We start from the raw sequence: 15,070 nt of genomic DNA, 5'->3' as shown, positions 1-15,070 counted from the left end.
GAGGGAAATATTCTAGGTCGGAAGAAATGTTTCGTTTTCGATTTAAAATAACTTCGAGTGCAAAGGGTTAACATCCTTAAATTTGTTTTTATTTAATAAATTACTAAACATTTCAGTATTGTACGAAATTGCACTATTTTCGTATGTATAACATGACAAATATATATATATACAGGAGGGAAATATTCTAGGTCGGAAGAAATGTTTCGTTTTCGAGTTAAAATAGCTTCGAGTGCAAAGGGTTAAGATCCGCTCCGGTGATAGTGACCAGGAAAATTGAGCGTATTAACGATGCAAACGGTTCAAACCGGAATAAAATTCCATTTTGTTGTTGTCTTCAGGAAGTTATAAATTTCAAAAATAAATCGCAGTGGGTTCATACGAAAACCTAACTTTCTCAGTAAAAAGTTGTATCGGTTTTATATATTTTCATTAATGCGGCACTGATTCTTCGGCGCAGGAGTGGAACAAATTTTCAATACCCAAATACACAAAATAATAAGATTTTCAATTTCTTCCGTAGTTCTGTTGAAAATACGTCAATAACGGGCGAGCTTCATGTCTAATTTCAAATCGATCCGCTGTTACCGAAATCGACGCCATTACGCGTCGTTTATCAAGACAACGGGAAGATTTTGCTCGTTCCACTTGTCGCTGATTTCTCTTGTCCCTTCATTCGTATTCATATAATTGAAGAGATCGCACACGTTCTATGTAAAACTTTTTCAATTAACATTATTCTTATATTCATAATCAATTATTCGCACAATAAAGAATTCAGTTCAGAGTGTTCAAATACATTCGCGAGTGGCTTTCAATTCAATTCCCAACAAGTTCGCTAGTAGCGTAAGGGTAGCTTCGACCAGCCCTTCTTTCAGGATTATAAAATTAAGGTATTAACCCTTTGCACTCGGCGCTATTTTCATTCTGAAACTAAATTTTTCCTCCCTCTTAGAATATTTTCATTTTATCCATACGAAACCGATCCGATTTCCATGTATAATATTTAAATGTTTAGTAGTCTATTAAATGCAAATTTTGTAATATATTTTGTAATCTCTTTGAAATAATGCCACAACAATTTCTAGTGGTTCGTCAGAGTCACCGCTCGAGTGCTAAGGGTTAAAAAAGAAGGATTATAAAATGTTACTCGACGTCTTTCAATCTCGTAATTAACTTTAATTTCGCACGATCAACGAAGTCACCGAACAGAAACACGCCACCGGAGTGCGGGCTCGTCGATGGGGTCGCATGAGAATTCCGCGCACGATCACTCGCGTCGATAATACCGTCGCAACGGTCATTTGAATATTCGACATCCGAATAAGAAACAGAGGGACTCGGTCGCCGCGTCACGTCGGCGAAAACCCACCACCGTGCTTTCTTCCTTTGTTCGCGAAACAGTAACAGCCCCCGCAGCTTGTAACGCCCCGACGTTCACTATCGATGGCAGCTGTTCACGGTGAACAGCATCTAGCAAGACGAACAGCAACGACGTTCCCCTTTTATGTCCCGATCGTAAAATCCCACGGCTAGGACACACGTACCGATAAGCGACCGAGATATCCCCATACATCGAACATTTTTCCCATAAGATTTCGAAGATTGCAGCCTCCGTGAGTCGCACCATGGCCGTCATTCTCTCTCCAACTCTTTCACCATCGACAGGAATCTATGGAGTTTATGTGAACTCGACGGGGCCGTTTTGAGTTCGTTGTCGACGGAAAGGATTATTTCAGGCGAACGGTAGCAACGAGGTATTTGTTCGTGCAAGTTATTGTAAGTGCTTGTTTTATGATCTGTAGAATACTCGTTCTCAAGGATGATCAGGATTTCTGTTTGATCATGGCCTGCCGAGACTCGCTCTTCACTCCAGAAGAGAAATCGTCTATTTCGCGGTTTTTCGTTTCTTTTCGATGATAAAGGCAAATGTATTGAAAGATTTTGGGAGGATACATCTTCGTGAATATTTGAAGGCGCGAAATATCGCGTTATCTTGGTTAATGAGTCTGCGATAACCTTATTCCTTTCTTAGCTAGGATAGGATAGTCAAAATTTCCATTTACAAATTCACAGTTTTATATAGATGTATGGTAGTGGTTAAGAGAAAAGTATAAAGATTGAGAAAGTGGAGTTAGTTATCTTGGACTTTCTACAAATCTCTATGCCAGTAATTTTTCTGTACCAGTAGTAAGAAAGCATAAAGTGTGTTTGCTATATCTATTCGTGAAATAATTTCCTTGCAGAGAGATGGAATATTGCTTCTCGAAATCATATGAGACTAAAGAACAAGGAGACTTTTGCAGTGAAATTGTGCGTAGAATTTGCAATGTTTTCGATTGGTAGAAGGACTCCATTCACTTCTCTTTTCTTTTCGATGATAAAGGCAAATGTATCGAAAGATTTTGGGAAGATACATTTTCGCGAATATTTGAAGACGCGATATTTAGTTATCTTGGATTTTCTATGAACCTCTATGCCAGTAATTTTTCTGTACCAGTAATAAGAAAGCATAAAGTGTGTTTGCTATATCTATTCGTGAAATAATTTCCTTAAAGAAAGATGGAATATTGCTTCTCGAAATCATATGAGACTAAAGAACAAGGGGACTTTTACAGTGAAATTGTGCGTAGAATTTGCAATGTTTTCGATTGGTAGAAGGACTCCATTCACTTCTCTTTTCTTTTCGATGATAAAGGCAAATGTATCGAAAGATTTTGGGAAGATACATTTTCGCGAATATTTGAAGACGCGATATTTAGTTATCTTGGATTTTCTATGAACCTCTATGCCAGTAATTTTTCTGTACCAGTAATAGGAAAGCATAAAGTGTGTTTGCTATATCTATTCGTGAAATAATTTCCTTGCAGAGAGATGGAATATTGCTTCTCGAAATCATATGAGACTAAAGAACAAGGAGACTTTTGCAGTGAAATTGTGCGTAGAATTTGCAATGTTTTCGATTGGTAGAAGGACTCCATTCACTTCTCTTTTCTTTTCGATGATAAAGGCAAATGTATCGAAAGATTTTGGGAAGATACATTTTCGCGAATATTTGAAGACGCGATATTTAGTTATCTTGGATTTTCTATGAACCTCTATGCCAGTAATTTTTCTGTACCAGTAATAGGAAAGCATAAAGTGTGTTTGCTATATCTATTCGTGAAATAATTTCCTTGCAGAGAGATGGAATATTGCTTCTCGAAATCATATGAGACTAAAGAACAAGGAGACTTTTGCAGTGAAATTGTGCGTAGAATTTGCAATGTTTTCGATTGGTAGAAGGACTCCATTCACTTCTCTTTTCTTTTCGATGATAAAGGCAAATGTATCGAAAGATTTTGGGAAGATACATTTTCGCGAATATTTGAAGACGCGATATTTAGTTATCTTGGATTTTCTATGAACCTCTATGCCAGTAATTTTTCTGTACCAGTAATAGGAAAGCATAAAGTGTGTTTGCTATATCTATTCGTGAAATAATTTCCTTGCAGAGAGATGGAATATTGCTTCTCGAAATCATATGAGACTAAAGAACAAGGAGACTTTTGCAGTGAAATTGTGCGTAGAATTTGCAATGTTTTCGATTGGTAGAAGGACTCCATTCACTTCTCTTTTCTTTTCGATGATAAAGGCAAATGTATCGAAAGATTTTGGGAAGATACATTTTCGCGAATATTTGAAGACGCGATATTTAGTTATCTTGGATTTTCTATGAACCTCTATGCCAGTAATTTTTCTGTACCAGTAATAGGAAAGCATAAAGTGTGTTTGCTATATCTATTCGTGAAATAATTTCCTTACAGAAAGATGGAATATTGCTTCTCGAAATCATATGAGACTAAAGAACAAGGAGACTTTTGCAGTGAAATTGTGCGTAGAATTTGCAACGTTTCCGATTGGTAGAAGAAAGAGGACTTCTCCATTCACTAGAAAAAGGCTGGCCTGAGTCGTCTGCATAACAATGCAACAGCGACTCCTTAAGAACAGGATTGAAACCTCGACAAAGGTCTCAATCCCCGGAAATCTATCCTAGTCCATTCATACTGAAGCACAATGCTTTCGAACGTCGAATGCTTCAAAAACATTTTGATCTCATAAAACACGGTCTCTATTGAACATTCTGTATTTCAGTTTTGCAATTATTAACCCCCGCGCGTCCTTTGGAAATCATTCTCCGTTTCTTGGTAACACGAAAAGAAAATCTGGCAAAATCAATTTACTGTCGAATAAAATTGTTTTTCAAGTGATCGACGCATTAAAATATAAAGTTGTAACGCAATTTTTTGATTTGTTCATCGGCCGGCCAGCCTTTTCAGTTACACAATTGACGATGCTCAGGATCAACTTTTTAAACATATTTTTGAAGCTGCATCGGATGCACCGATCTTTGTTCCTAATGCAACAGCCATATTCGTTTGATTCGATCAGAAATGGAGCAAAGTATGATTTTGATACTTTGGGTCAATAGATCGTTGGAGGGTTCAAGAATACAAGCAAAATGGCAGAGTATATTATAGCAGAGCATCCTAGGATCCAGAGCCAACGAATCCTTTGTTTCGAAAGAGCAGAGGAAAAACGAAGAAATTCGGTGATCTTGTCGAGCGCGAAGAGCAAGAATTTTTACAAGACACTGACTATAAGCCGCAGCGACTGCGCGGCGCTTCTAGTGTTACAGACGCGCAGCATGAGTCCGCGCAGCTCGAATTATTCGCGGAAAGCCCTCAACGGCACGCCGCCGCTCGTTTCGCCGCGCCTCGTTCCCGTATAATTGAATAAAGTTCAGAAATCCAATCTACTTGAAGTTGGAGTGGTAGATTGGTGCCCACCAGGCCTGGCTATGCCCCCGTTAATGCGACTTGATTCATGAGTCGAGCGCGTGCATCTTTCTCCCTCCGACTATCTGGTCCCCCATGCTCCGTCTTACCACGCGGAGCTGCGTTTTCGCGTAAGGGACGAGGGGTCAAACGTTCTGCTACATCAGCCCCCGCATTAATGCGGGAGCCGGTCCTCTCGTCCGCCACCCTAAACGCGCCTTTCATCATCCCATTTCGACTTAATTCGTTTATCATCTGAATTATTTGTACACCCACGAGAAGACACCCGTGGCTCGGTTTCGGGACGAGGCGTTCGACCATCTTTCATTCGAACCGAGGGGAGCTTTTCTCTCTTCGAGGTGTCCACCCTGACGATCGATATTCGATCGGAACTCTGTCGAACCGGAAACCTCGGAATTGCGTAAGAAGAGGACGCTCAGTGTGAAAATTCTGTCTGCTCGCGTGCTGTTTCATTATTTGAAGTAGGAATTGATATTGGATTTTAGTTCATTTCACTATTCATTATTACGTGCTGGGAGGTTCGTTAGTTACGGGAGATACCGAACCGGTTAAAATAACCGATTTCAGATTTTTCACTTTTACAATTTGTGAGGTTATAGAGACTTTTATACTACTTTATTGAAGTTACTGTAAAAATCCTATGAGGTCCGAATACATTATTTCCATATTCTCCTGTTCCTTCCAAGCAGAGAACTGTTATAACTAGACTGCGGAAGTTTATGCACGATAAATATGTAACATGCATATGACTTTTATGCACGAAAAATATGGAAAATATGCAGAGTATATAGGTATATATAAAATGTAGTATAATAAGCAATATATTAGTATGTCACAGAATATTCACGCGCATCGTTCGCGTGACAATAAATTACGAGCATTTTTCCAAATTTAATGTTGTTAATCGGTGGTGTTTCTCTGTCAAAATTAATTTATACGCGGAGAATGACCACTCTACGTCACACGAAGTAATCGGTGCGTATTTAAATTTACTCGAACATTGTTTGGGCACACTTATTGGTCCTTGAACGCCCTCGTTATTCAAAATACTTGAAATCTTCGATAATGTAGAAAACCCTACATTCTTTTCTAAAGTAGTATTACTATTATAAAGTAGTAGTATTTCGTCGACTAAAATCGTATTGGTTACAAATAGGGATTGTAAGTAACGGAAAATATAAAAGTATAAATATTTTATTTCATTGTATATTCTCCATTTTGGTGCAGTATCAAAGTACCCGATTACCCAATTTTGTCTTCGTCAACTGGCCATCCAGAACGTGGTGCATCTTCAGCATCAAAATTGCCGGAACGAAATTTTGCAAACCAGTTTTGTCGACATCGAATAATTTCATTCTTGCTTGAACAGCATTTTTACCTTTTCGAAATGCTGCTTACAATTTTCCATATTTGATAGGGCACCAAACAACAACTATCGCGCAGACTCAAGCAAACTTTTTCACAAACAAGCCTTGCTATATCAGCTAGTGATGGGCATTATCGACTAAATTCAACTATCGACTAATTACTATTTAGTTACTACATAGTATCGAATATTTAGTCGATAGTTTTCAGTCGACTGAACTACTTTACTGGTTATTCTCGTATTTACTCTTATTCTCGATGTTGGCTAGTTAAATAAATAGTAGGACAGTACGGAGATAGTAAATTTCGTGATTGACTGATTTTGTCTGAATCTGTCTTTATTCAATAATAAATTCATACACTATGTTATAAATATAAATATACACAATTTACTTATATCACATATATAGTTTATATCGCATAAATAGCAATAAGATTTTAACATCTAATATGAATGAAAGTATTTCGCATAAATAGCAATAAGATTTTAACATCTAATATGAATTAAAGTATTTCGCATAAATAGCAATAAGATTTTAACATCTAATATGAATTAAAGTATTTCGCATAAATAGCAATAAGATTTTAACATCTAATATGAATGAAAGTATTTCGCATAAATAGCAATAAGATTTTAACATCTAATATGAATTAAAGTATTTCGCATAAATAGCAATAAGATTTTAACATCTAATATGAATGAAAGTATTTCGCATAAATAGCAATAAGATTTTAACATCTACTATGAATTAAAGTATTGAAATATCTATTACATATTTCATTACTTGCATACTCGCACGTCCTGTCATAATCGTGTACTTCTAACCTTTCCGTTTCATCGTTGAAATTTCAAGACGGCGACGTGTAAAACAGTCGACTGAAAATAGTAACCCAACCACTGCTAAATTCAGTCGATAGTTTAAAAAATCAGTCGACTGAAAATAGTAGTACTGTCGATCGATTTAGTCGATAGTTTTTAGTCGACGGTGCCCATCGCTAATATCAGCTGTCAAAATGCATAAATAGAAAATGCGGCTTAAGTGTGAAGTTGTCTGCGAAAAAATACAATTACGTTCTCTGTAGTGAAAAAACGAGATTACTTTCCAAGCAACCCAATAGTGGGTCCGTCAAACAGCAAGACGAAGACAAAGGGTTCGCTTTCGACTAACTCGCACACAACGACGTGCAAGAATCGTCTTTTCTCGATCATGGATTCCTCTAGTGGTCCGGCTTGCCCAAAAAATCACATTAATTCACTCGAAAAGTGCGACCCGCGTGCGGCGATTTGAATAAACCGCTTCGTTATTCCGTGTTCGACGGTGAGGAGTCCCGGCATAGTTGTTGGGCACCCGAAATAACGTACGAGGGTAGTTTTCTATCGAGTTCGCTCTCGCCGGTGTCTATCTAATAGCCCGATCAGTCCTCCGGAGAGACTGGCGGCATCCAGTTCGCTGAAATGAGCAGTCCTAGGCAAATGCAGTCTGCCAAAAACATTCTTCGGGTCTCCTTTTACGCGGCGGCAGGTAAAAGGACTCGCATCCCGGCCCCTGTTGCGCGGCGTCTCCTTCATTGTGGGACGTTCGCGGCGGTGGAAGAACGACGTCGACGACGTCTCTCGCAGCCAGCCAGCCGAACCGACTCTCGATCGTCCCGGGATCGAGTCGGCCTTGTAAATCAGCTCGAATGGACATCCTCGCGTAATCCCGCATAATCCGGGGGCTCAGTCGTTGAGCTCCAACAGCCGGCGAAACTGGAAAGCACGGCGACGCGGCGCGGCGCGGCGCGTATTTCACGGTTTCCTTGGTTAATGACACGAGAGGAGCATCTCGGATCCACCGATTCGATCTGGACCGTATACCGGGCGCGCATTCGCGACCGCTCGCCCGGAAAATTTGGAAAAATTGATGCTCAACTTATCGTGGAGACGCTGATCACTCCTGTCCCGAGAATTCATTGCAACGCGCAGAGTCAACCGCCCAGGGTTCCACGTGTAAGCTGTTTTTCATTTCAAATTGCCTGCGTTATGCTACGTTAACCTCTTACGCAGAATTCCTGTAGCGGCCACCTCGGCCCTCTAAAGTGTTGATTAACCCGCGACGAAGCGTTAACCTAGCTGCAATGCTTGCGAAACCGTTGGCAGCTTCATTAGCGAAAATGGTCCTGCGAGAGTTCCGAGTCTCCGAATTCGGTGCAGTTCGAGTTGAATCTTGCGATAATGGCGAAACGTTTCAGTGCCGCAATGAATTTTCGAGTTTTTCCACCGTGCCTCGAAGGACTCCAAATAAGGGGACGCTTTGAGAAAACAAATCGCGACGCGTTGTAGCGTCAAAGTAGCCCAGATACGGGTTAATCAAACGGGGGAACATTGTCGTTCAGGATGTACCGAGCGCCATTAACTCGGCTCGTTCTGTCCAATTACTTTCGTTCACCGGCTAACGATGTCCGCTCCGCGAGATCCACATTCCGTGTCCGGAGGCCGCGCGTCCCTTTAGGGCTGACGGTGCACATACGCCGTTTTAGACACCTTTTTCTCCGACTGGTAGCCAGCGAATCCGTCGGTTAATAAGGGCAACGGGCTCTGAGGACGCATCGCCAGAAGCCCTTTTGTGCGGCCGATGCCGCGATCCGCTATCTCGTGTGAGATACGGTAATAAAGGTATGAGAACGCAGCACGTGGCACGCATAACTCATTGTCGCTCGGGATCGCCTTGATGGCACCCGAAACGCTTTGCTCGCATCCGGCCCATTCGCGTGACGAAACACGCGTGTTCCTCGATCGTACGCAGACCACGTTTCTACGATTTTTTTTATAGTCCATCTTTTCTCACACCTCGAGCTGCCTTTCCACCATTAAAAATTACTATTGTTTGATGGAAGTTCCAGTTGCAAATTATAGCGCAGCAACGCGAAGCATGTATGAAACACGTGCGTCCACCTCGACTGTCGAATAGACGGAAGGAAAGTACGTTGCACTGCACGTCACGCGTTACAATAGTCACGTGACTACGTACGACTTATAATATCGTTTAAGAGATGTCGCGATTAGACCTGTTCCAACATTATTCCGTGAAGAATATATGCGCTCATAAGAGCTGACTTTTACGACCAATCCGAGGCGCCAGCTTTCTCGACGAAGATCCTCCCGCGAATCAATAATCGTGATACAGTGAATTCTCGATATATGTCAACAACACGGATCTTGCGTCATGTATCGTCCAGGAGACATAAAATAAGTTTTTACTTAGCGCCTATAACTTGCAATTGACGTGTAAAAATTTTATTCTGCATAGATTCGCAGTCCATTGATAACGTTGATCGTTTATGAAATGGGCAAATTGCGAACTATTAGGGGGGCCCATAAGTAATCAATTCATTTGAAATCTGAAACAAACTTTGTAGTAAAGTCAAGTCTTGATTTCTTAATTTATTATATAATCACCATCATTATCAAGGACAGTGCAAACCTTCTGCACCAACGTTGACACTTGTTGACCTTCAATACATCTCCGTAAACATCGCAAATTTTCTTTGTTGTTACATTAACCCTTAGCACTCGAGTGGTGACTCTGAAGCACCACTCGAAATTGTTGTGGCAATATTTCAAGGAAATTATAAAAAATATTACAAAATATTTGTTACATTACAAAATTTGTATTCAATAGATTGCTAAACATATAAATATTATATGTGGAAATCGAATCAATTTCGTATGAATAAAACGAAAATATTCTAAGACGGAAGAAAAATTTAGTTTTAGAATGAAAATAGCGCCGAGAGTGCAAAGGGTTAAATCCCGCATGAAGATGAAAAAGTATGCGATGACGAATACGCTCCTCGGAAGGTACGGACGCCGCTGTATTTCATTACAGGGTTGTAAAAAAAATGATTAGAATATTTTGAGCACAGACTGCTTCACCGAAAACTGTAAAAGAATACGTGTGTCCTGTTCAACAGATCGGTACAGAACTGAAGGCAAAACAAATTCTTTGCAAATAATTGATTACTTGGATACCCCTAATATTATCTCGACGATTCATCAATAATTCAGTCTCCCCAATTGCCCCCAATCACCAGCAAGCATCCCCGTTATCCGGTTGCCGAGTAAACTGCGGTAAAACACGGTCGTCGTGCCGGCGACAAGTTTCCAAAAGGAGTTTCTCGTAAAATTCCCGTGGCCGGTTTCCCGGCTGATGGCGTAGATAATTAACGATCGGGCTACTTCGGCTGTTCTTACATCGAATCGAATAAACCACCGCGTGTTCTCTCTCTCTCTCTCTCTCTCTCTCTTTCTCCCCCTCTTTCCGTTTCTCTCTTTATCTTTCGCGGCGAGCTCAGGAGCTCTCGTGATTTCGAGTGGTTCGCACTCGGGAGAAGAGCGGAGGAAGGGTCCTTGTAGACAGCCGGGGTTCTCTCGGGCATGGTAGGCGAACGGGGGGTCTATTATTGTCCGGCGCTTAATCTGTTTGTTGTATACCGCCGGCGGGCTGCTAAGTGGTCCCCGTTCTATGGTGCCCTATGGTGTACATAGAGGGGCGGGGAGGGCCCTGCGAACGCGACACATGTTGTTACATCACGACGCCCCATTGTCGTCGTGAAACCCCGGCGCACTGCTGTGAGTCGGGACGATTTCGGGCTCGGGCCGAGAGATGAACGCCGCATGGGGAACACTAATCGCGCGCACCACTTGACACTCCGACCGGTGCTCCAGCTCTTTTTAACCTCCCTCTCCCTCTCTCTCTCTCTCTCTCTCTCTCTCTCCCTCTCTCTCTCTCTCTCTCTCTCTCTCTCTCTCTCTCTCTCTCTCTCTGTCTCTCCCCTTCTCTCTTTTGCTTTCGACTTTCTCTCTGTCTCTCTCTCTCTCTCTCTCTCTCTCTCTCTCTCTCTCTCTCTCTCTCTCTATCTCTCTCTCTATCTCTCTCTCTATCTCTCTCTGTCTCTCCCCTTCTCTCTTTTGCTTTCGACTTTCTTTCTCTCTCTCTCTCTCCCCTTCTCTCTTTTGCTTTCGACTTTCTCTCTGTCTCTCTCTCTCTCTCTCTCTCTCTCTCTCTCTCTCTCTCTCTCTCTCTCTCTATCTATCTCTCTCTCTCTCTATCTCTCTCTCTCTATCTCTCTCTCTCTCGCTCTCTCGCTGTGCGTAGCAAGACGAGCCATGGCTCATCGAACGTGTAAACATATTAGTCGCGCGAGACCGGTGGCTGACGCGCTCCTTTCTCAACGGCGGAAGAGCAGGGGTGCGAGCCGTTTCGACGACTCACTCGCATACTCATCGCCGTGTCGTATACCCATCGAGTGCTACTCGACTATTTATACCGATCCGACGTACAGACCGCCCGCCGACGGAAAGTCATTGTTCAATGCACGCTGAGTACAGTAAGGCCGCGATACTTGTACAGCTGCGGGACCCAAGTGCCATTTATGCCGTGCACTGCTCCTTGATCTCTTGCCGCCCAGCGTCGAACGCAGAGAAAAGTATTCGGTGAACGAAACACCGACATCTACGTGAAACAATACGGTAATACCACTTTGTTTTATCTTTAATCATTCGTTTTTCATGAAACATTTATCGACTTTTCTGATGGAAATGACTCCAAACATGTCAGACAGACAGATAACTGTAGACAAACGTAATTCGACAGATAGTTACCCCCTCGATAATTCGCTCAACGGTTAAAGAAATTTCAATGAAGAAGCAACAAATCTGAAGCGAGCTAAAATCAAATTTAAATCAAATTTAAATTAAATTCAAAGCTGGATATTTTATAAATTTTTACAATTTGATGTGCTAAAGATACGTTTACCCGGACGCAATGAAAAATTTCCCGTTCGGAACGATGTTTTGTTTCTCACGGAAAATGTGTGTCCCAAATGGCTGTCATTGGGGGAAATAATCAACGGGGATGGAAAATGTGGGTAATCAATATCGCGCATTAGAGTATTAAGAAATAAAGATGTATTTTTAAACAATTTTATGAGCCGGTGATAAAGGGGTGACTTTGGAAATTGATGGTCTGGCGGTTGAAAATTAATAGTCGGAATACCGAGGGACCAACAACCACAAACTGAATCAGTATGATACATATACCGCACGTGTTGTATCTGCATTAGGATCACAGATATCCAAACAACTAATGCCGTATCACGACCTAGCTTTTATCGGTTCCACGCAGTGTTTGCGAAGAGCTTGCGCAGTCGACCTTAGGGGTTGGCTCTCGGTTGCCACCCCCCACTCTTATATTTCGCCGTGTGCGTCGAATCGACTGCGAAAAGTATTTCGCAGTCACGAAACATCCTTTTCAAAATTGTATCCATTTCGATAATGATTCCACTCTTATCAAATATACTTGGAATTGTCGCATCGTTTCAAAACGCATAACTTAGAGAGGAATAATCGAGGTATTAGAAGAATTAGTTTACCAGATACCGTGTCAACAAATTTGTTGAAAATTGCTACTGAAACATTCCCGCAAATAATTCTTTACAACCGAATTCAAAACTCGTTTGTAGTCGTCTCAAAATTGCGATGATAATATGATTTATTATCATTGTCTTCGTGTCACGGCGAAATATTTATACATTAAAAGCGTAAGAAAATCCTCGAGAACAAAGTTACAGCTTACCAGAATTTCATTAAGAAAATCATTTACTGAAAATCCACCATCGAACAAAATCGATCTTTGCTTCAATGTTTAATTCTCTAAATGCACTAACAAAACCACGAATTTACAAGTTCTAGAACGCAATGATTATGCACGATACGGGAGCTACAAAGACTACCACTTCTTTTTTTCATAACTTTATGGAGTGGAAAACAATACAGCGGTACTTTCAACGCATAAGATCCGCAGTCTACTAATGACAATAATACTTGTCCTCAATTTTCAAAGAAGCCACATCTTTAATTACTAACGATTTCCTTCTGAACGCGATTAAAAACCTCCGTGACGACTTATTAATACAAACAGCACGCGTTGCGCATAATCCCTCGTAGTTTACGCGACGTTTATGGTCCCCGGAGGCCGCCGAGCCGCTTATGCTCTTGTAATTAGATTTCGACATGCGTGCGCTGTAGCTCGCCACCCTAATGCCATATTCAGTTGATCTTCGGCAACTCGCATGCTGCACACGGTCGATCCTTTCCTCTTTTCAACTTCCTTCCCGTCAACAACAAACAAACTTTTCACCTGTGCGGATAAACTTTTTAAAAAAAGTCTGGTTTGCGGATTTTCATGGGAATTAAAAACGCATCGATGAACCGGAGCGAAATCGAAAGGTGTTTCTTCTTTCAACCCTTTGCACTCGGCGCTATTTTCATTCTAAAACTAAATTTTTCTCTTCCGTCTTAGAATATTTTCATTTTATTCATACGAAACTGATCCGATTTCCACATATAATATTTAAATGTTTGGTAATCTGTTGAATACAAATTTTGTCATGTAACAAATATTTTGTAAAATTTCTCGTAATTTCTTTGAAATAATACCACAGTAATTTCTAGCGGTGCTTCAGAGTCAGAGTTGCAAAGGGTTAATAATTTTGATTTATATCAGGTCCACTAATTGTTTTAGCGATCATAATGGGATAGGGGAGTTCTTGTTGCGGTAAATCCAATGTATTGAAAAACAGTATCTTTCGGAGACGTGAAATTCAGTTCGCGTTATTGGACAGCGTGATGTAAAGGTCTGTTTGTTGCTCGAACTATAGTGGTCGCGGCAACAACAGGTATGGCTTCATTGGCCGGAGGACCGAGACGGAGGAAAATTTCGCGCGAGGATTATATCGAGGCTAATTTGATTTCCCGGTTGTAAGGACATCGCGACGACGACGCACGGCGTCGCGTCGTCGTCGTCGTCGTCGTCGGCTGCTCATTAAGAGGGAAAAATTGAAAGGCCGGTGCCGTCCGTAGGGCGGTAAATCGGGCCTCTGTCCTTCTTTTGTCTTGTCCTTTGCCTCTTGCCCCTTTCTCCTCCGGCGCGTCTCGTCCTTTTTCTGCCTCCCCCTTTTCGCCTACGAGTTGTTCACGACTCGTTCGAGAGCGCAAGTCCGCGAAGTCCTGGGATCGATTCCCGGCTCAGCAGGAGGCTCCTCCTCTTACCGTGACGGCCATCTTGCAACCGGCACCGGTCTCACTATATCACATCACACTTCACTGCATCCAGGTTGCATACTTACAGTCAGCCATGCGACCGCACCCTGACTTTTGTACCGACTCCGCGTTCCTCGGATCTCACCCTGCCCGGAGACTTACTTCCGGTCGTGCATAGTCCTCGCGACATCCCTAAACGATTTTTCCTCGTGTATGTACGTTGACACGTTCGCGACCGGCGAATCTTTTCCGTTTCTAATACTCAGTACCCGGCGAAAATAATGAATATCCGAAAACTGCCGCAAACTCGTATCTATATAATTTATTAAGCTAATTATTAATTTAAATTCAAATCCCATTAATGCGCCTAACGTTGCCGCAGTCAGAAACAAAAATTGCGGGACGTGAATTCACGTCAGCGGCGATCAGGAATGGAATTGAAAATGACGTGAATTCGCGTCAGCGGTCGCGAATGTGTTAATATCGTGCCCATGGATTTACGAATTTCTGACCCTTAACCTTGAACCGGGGATGACGAGCTCCCCCATTGGAGTTCGCCACCACTTTTCACTTTCTCCTCATAATCCAACGAATAACTTAATCCTATTGTAATATCTATGTTTATGTAAACTTTAGTGCAGTCTCGTTTATTATAGAGAAATTTCAGACGCATCGATTTTATCGACGAAGGACCATCGAGTTTTTAACACTGGGTTCACGGAGCATTAAAAGCGACTATTTTACATTACTTTATAAAAATAAGAAGAATGCCCAAAGTTCTTGC

At 41.6% G+C, this 15,070-nt stretch overlaps 1 protein-coding gene across 9 annotated transcripts in view; it reads left to right on the top strand.

The window, feature by feature from the left end:
• Positions 1-15,070, top strand: part of Rg (A kinase anchor protein rugose) — a 624,229-nt gene that overhangs the window by 579,242 nt on the left and 29,917 nt on the right. The window lies entirely within an intron of this gene.

Source organism: Halictus rubicundus, chromosome 7 (genome assembly GCF_050948215.1).
Source record: "Halictus rubicundus isolate RS-2024b chromosome 7, iyHalRubi1_principal, whole genome shotgun sequence".
Taxonomy (NCBI): Eukaryota; Metazoa; Arthropoda; class Insecta; order Hymenoptera; family Halictidae; genus Halictus; species Halictus rubicundus.
The sequence above is the reverse complement of the archived record's forward strand: the minus strand, read 5'-3'. Positions and strand labels throughout refer to the sequence as shown.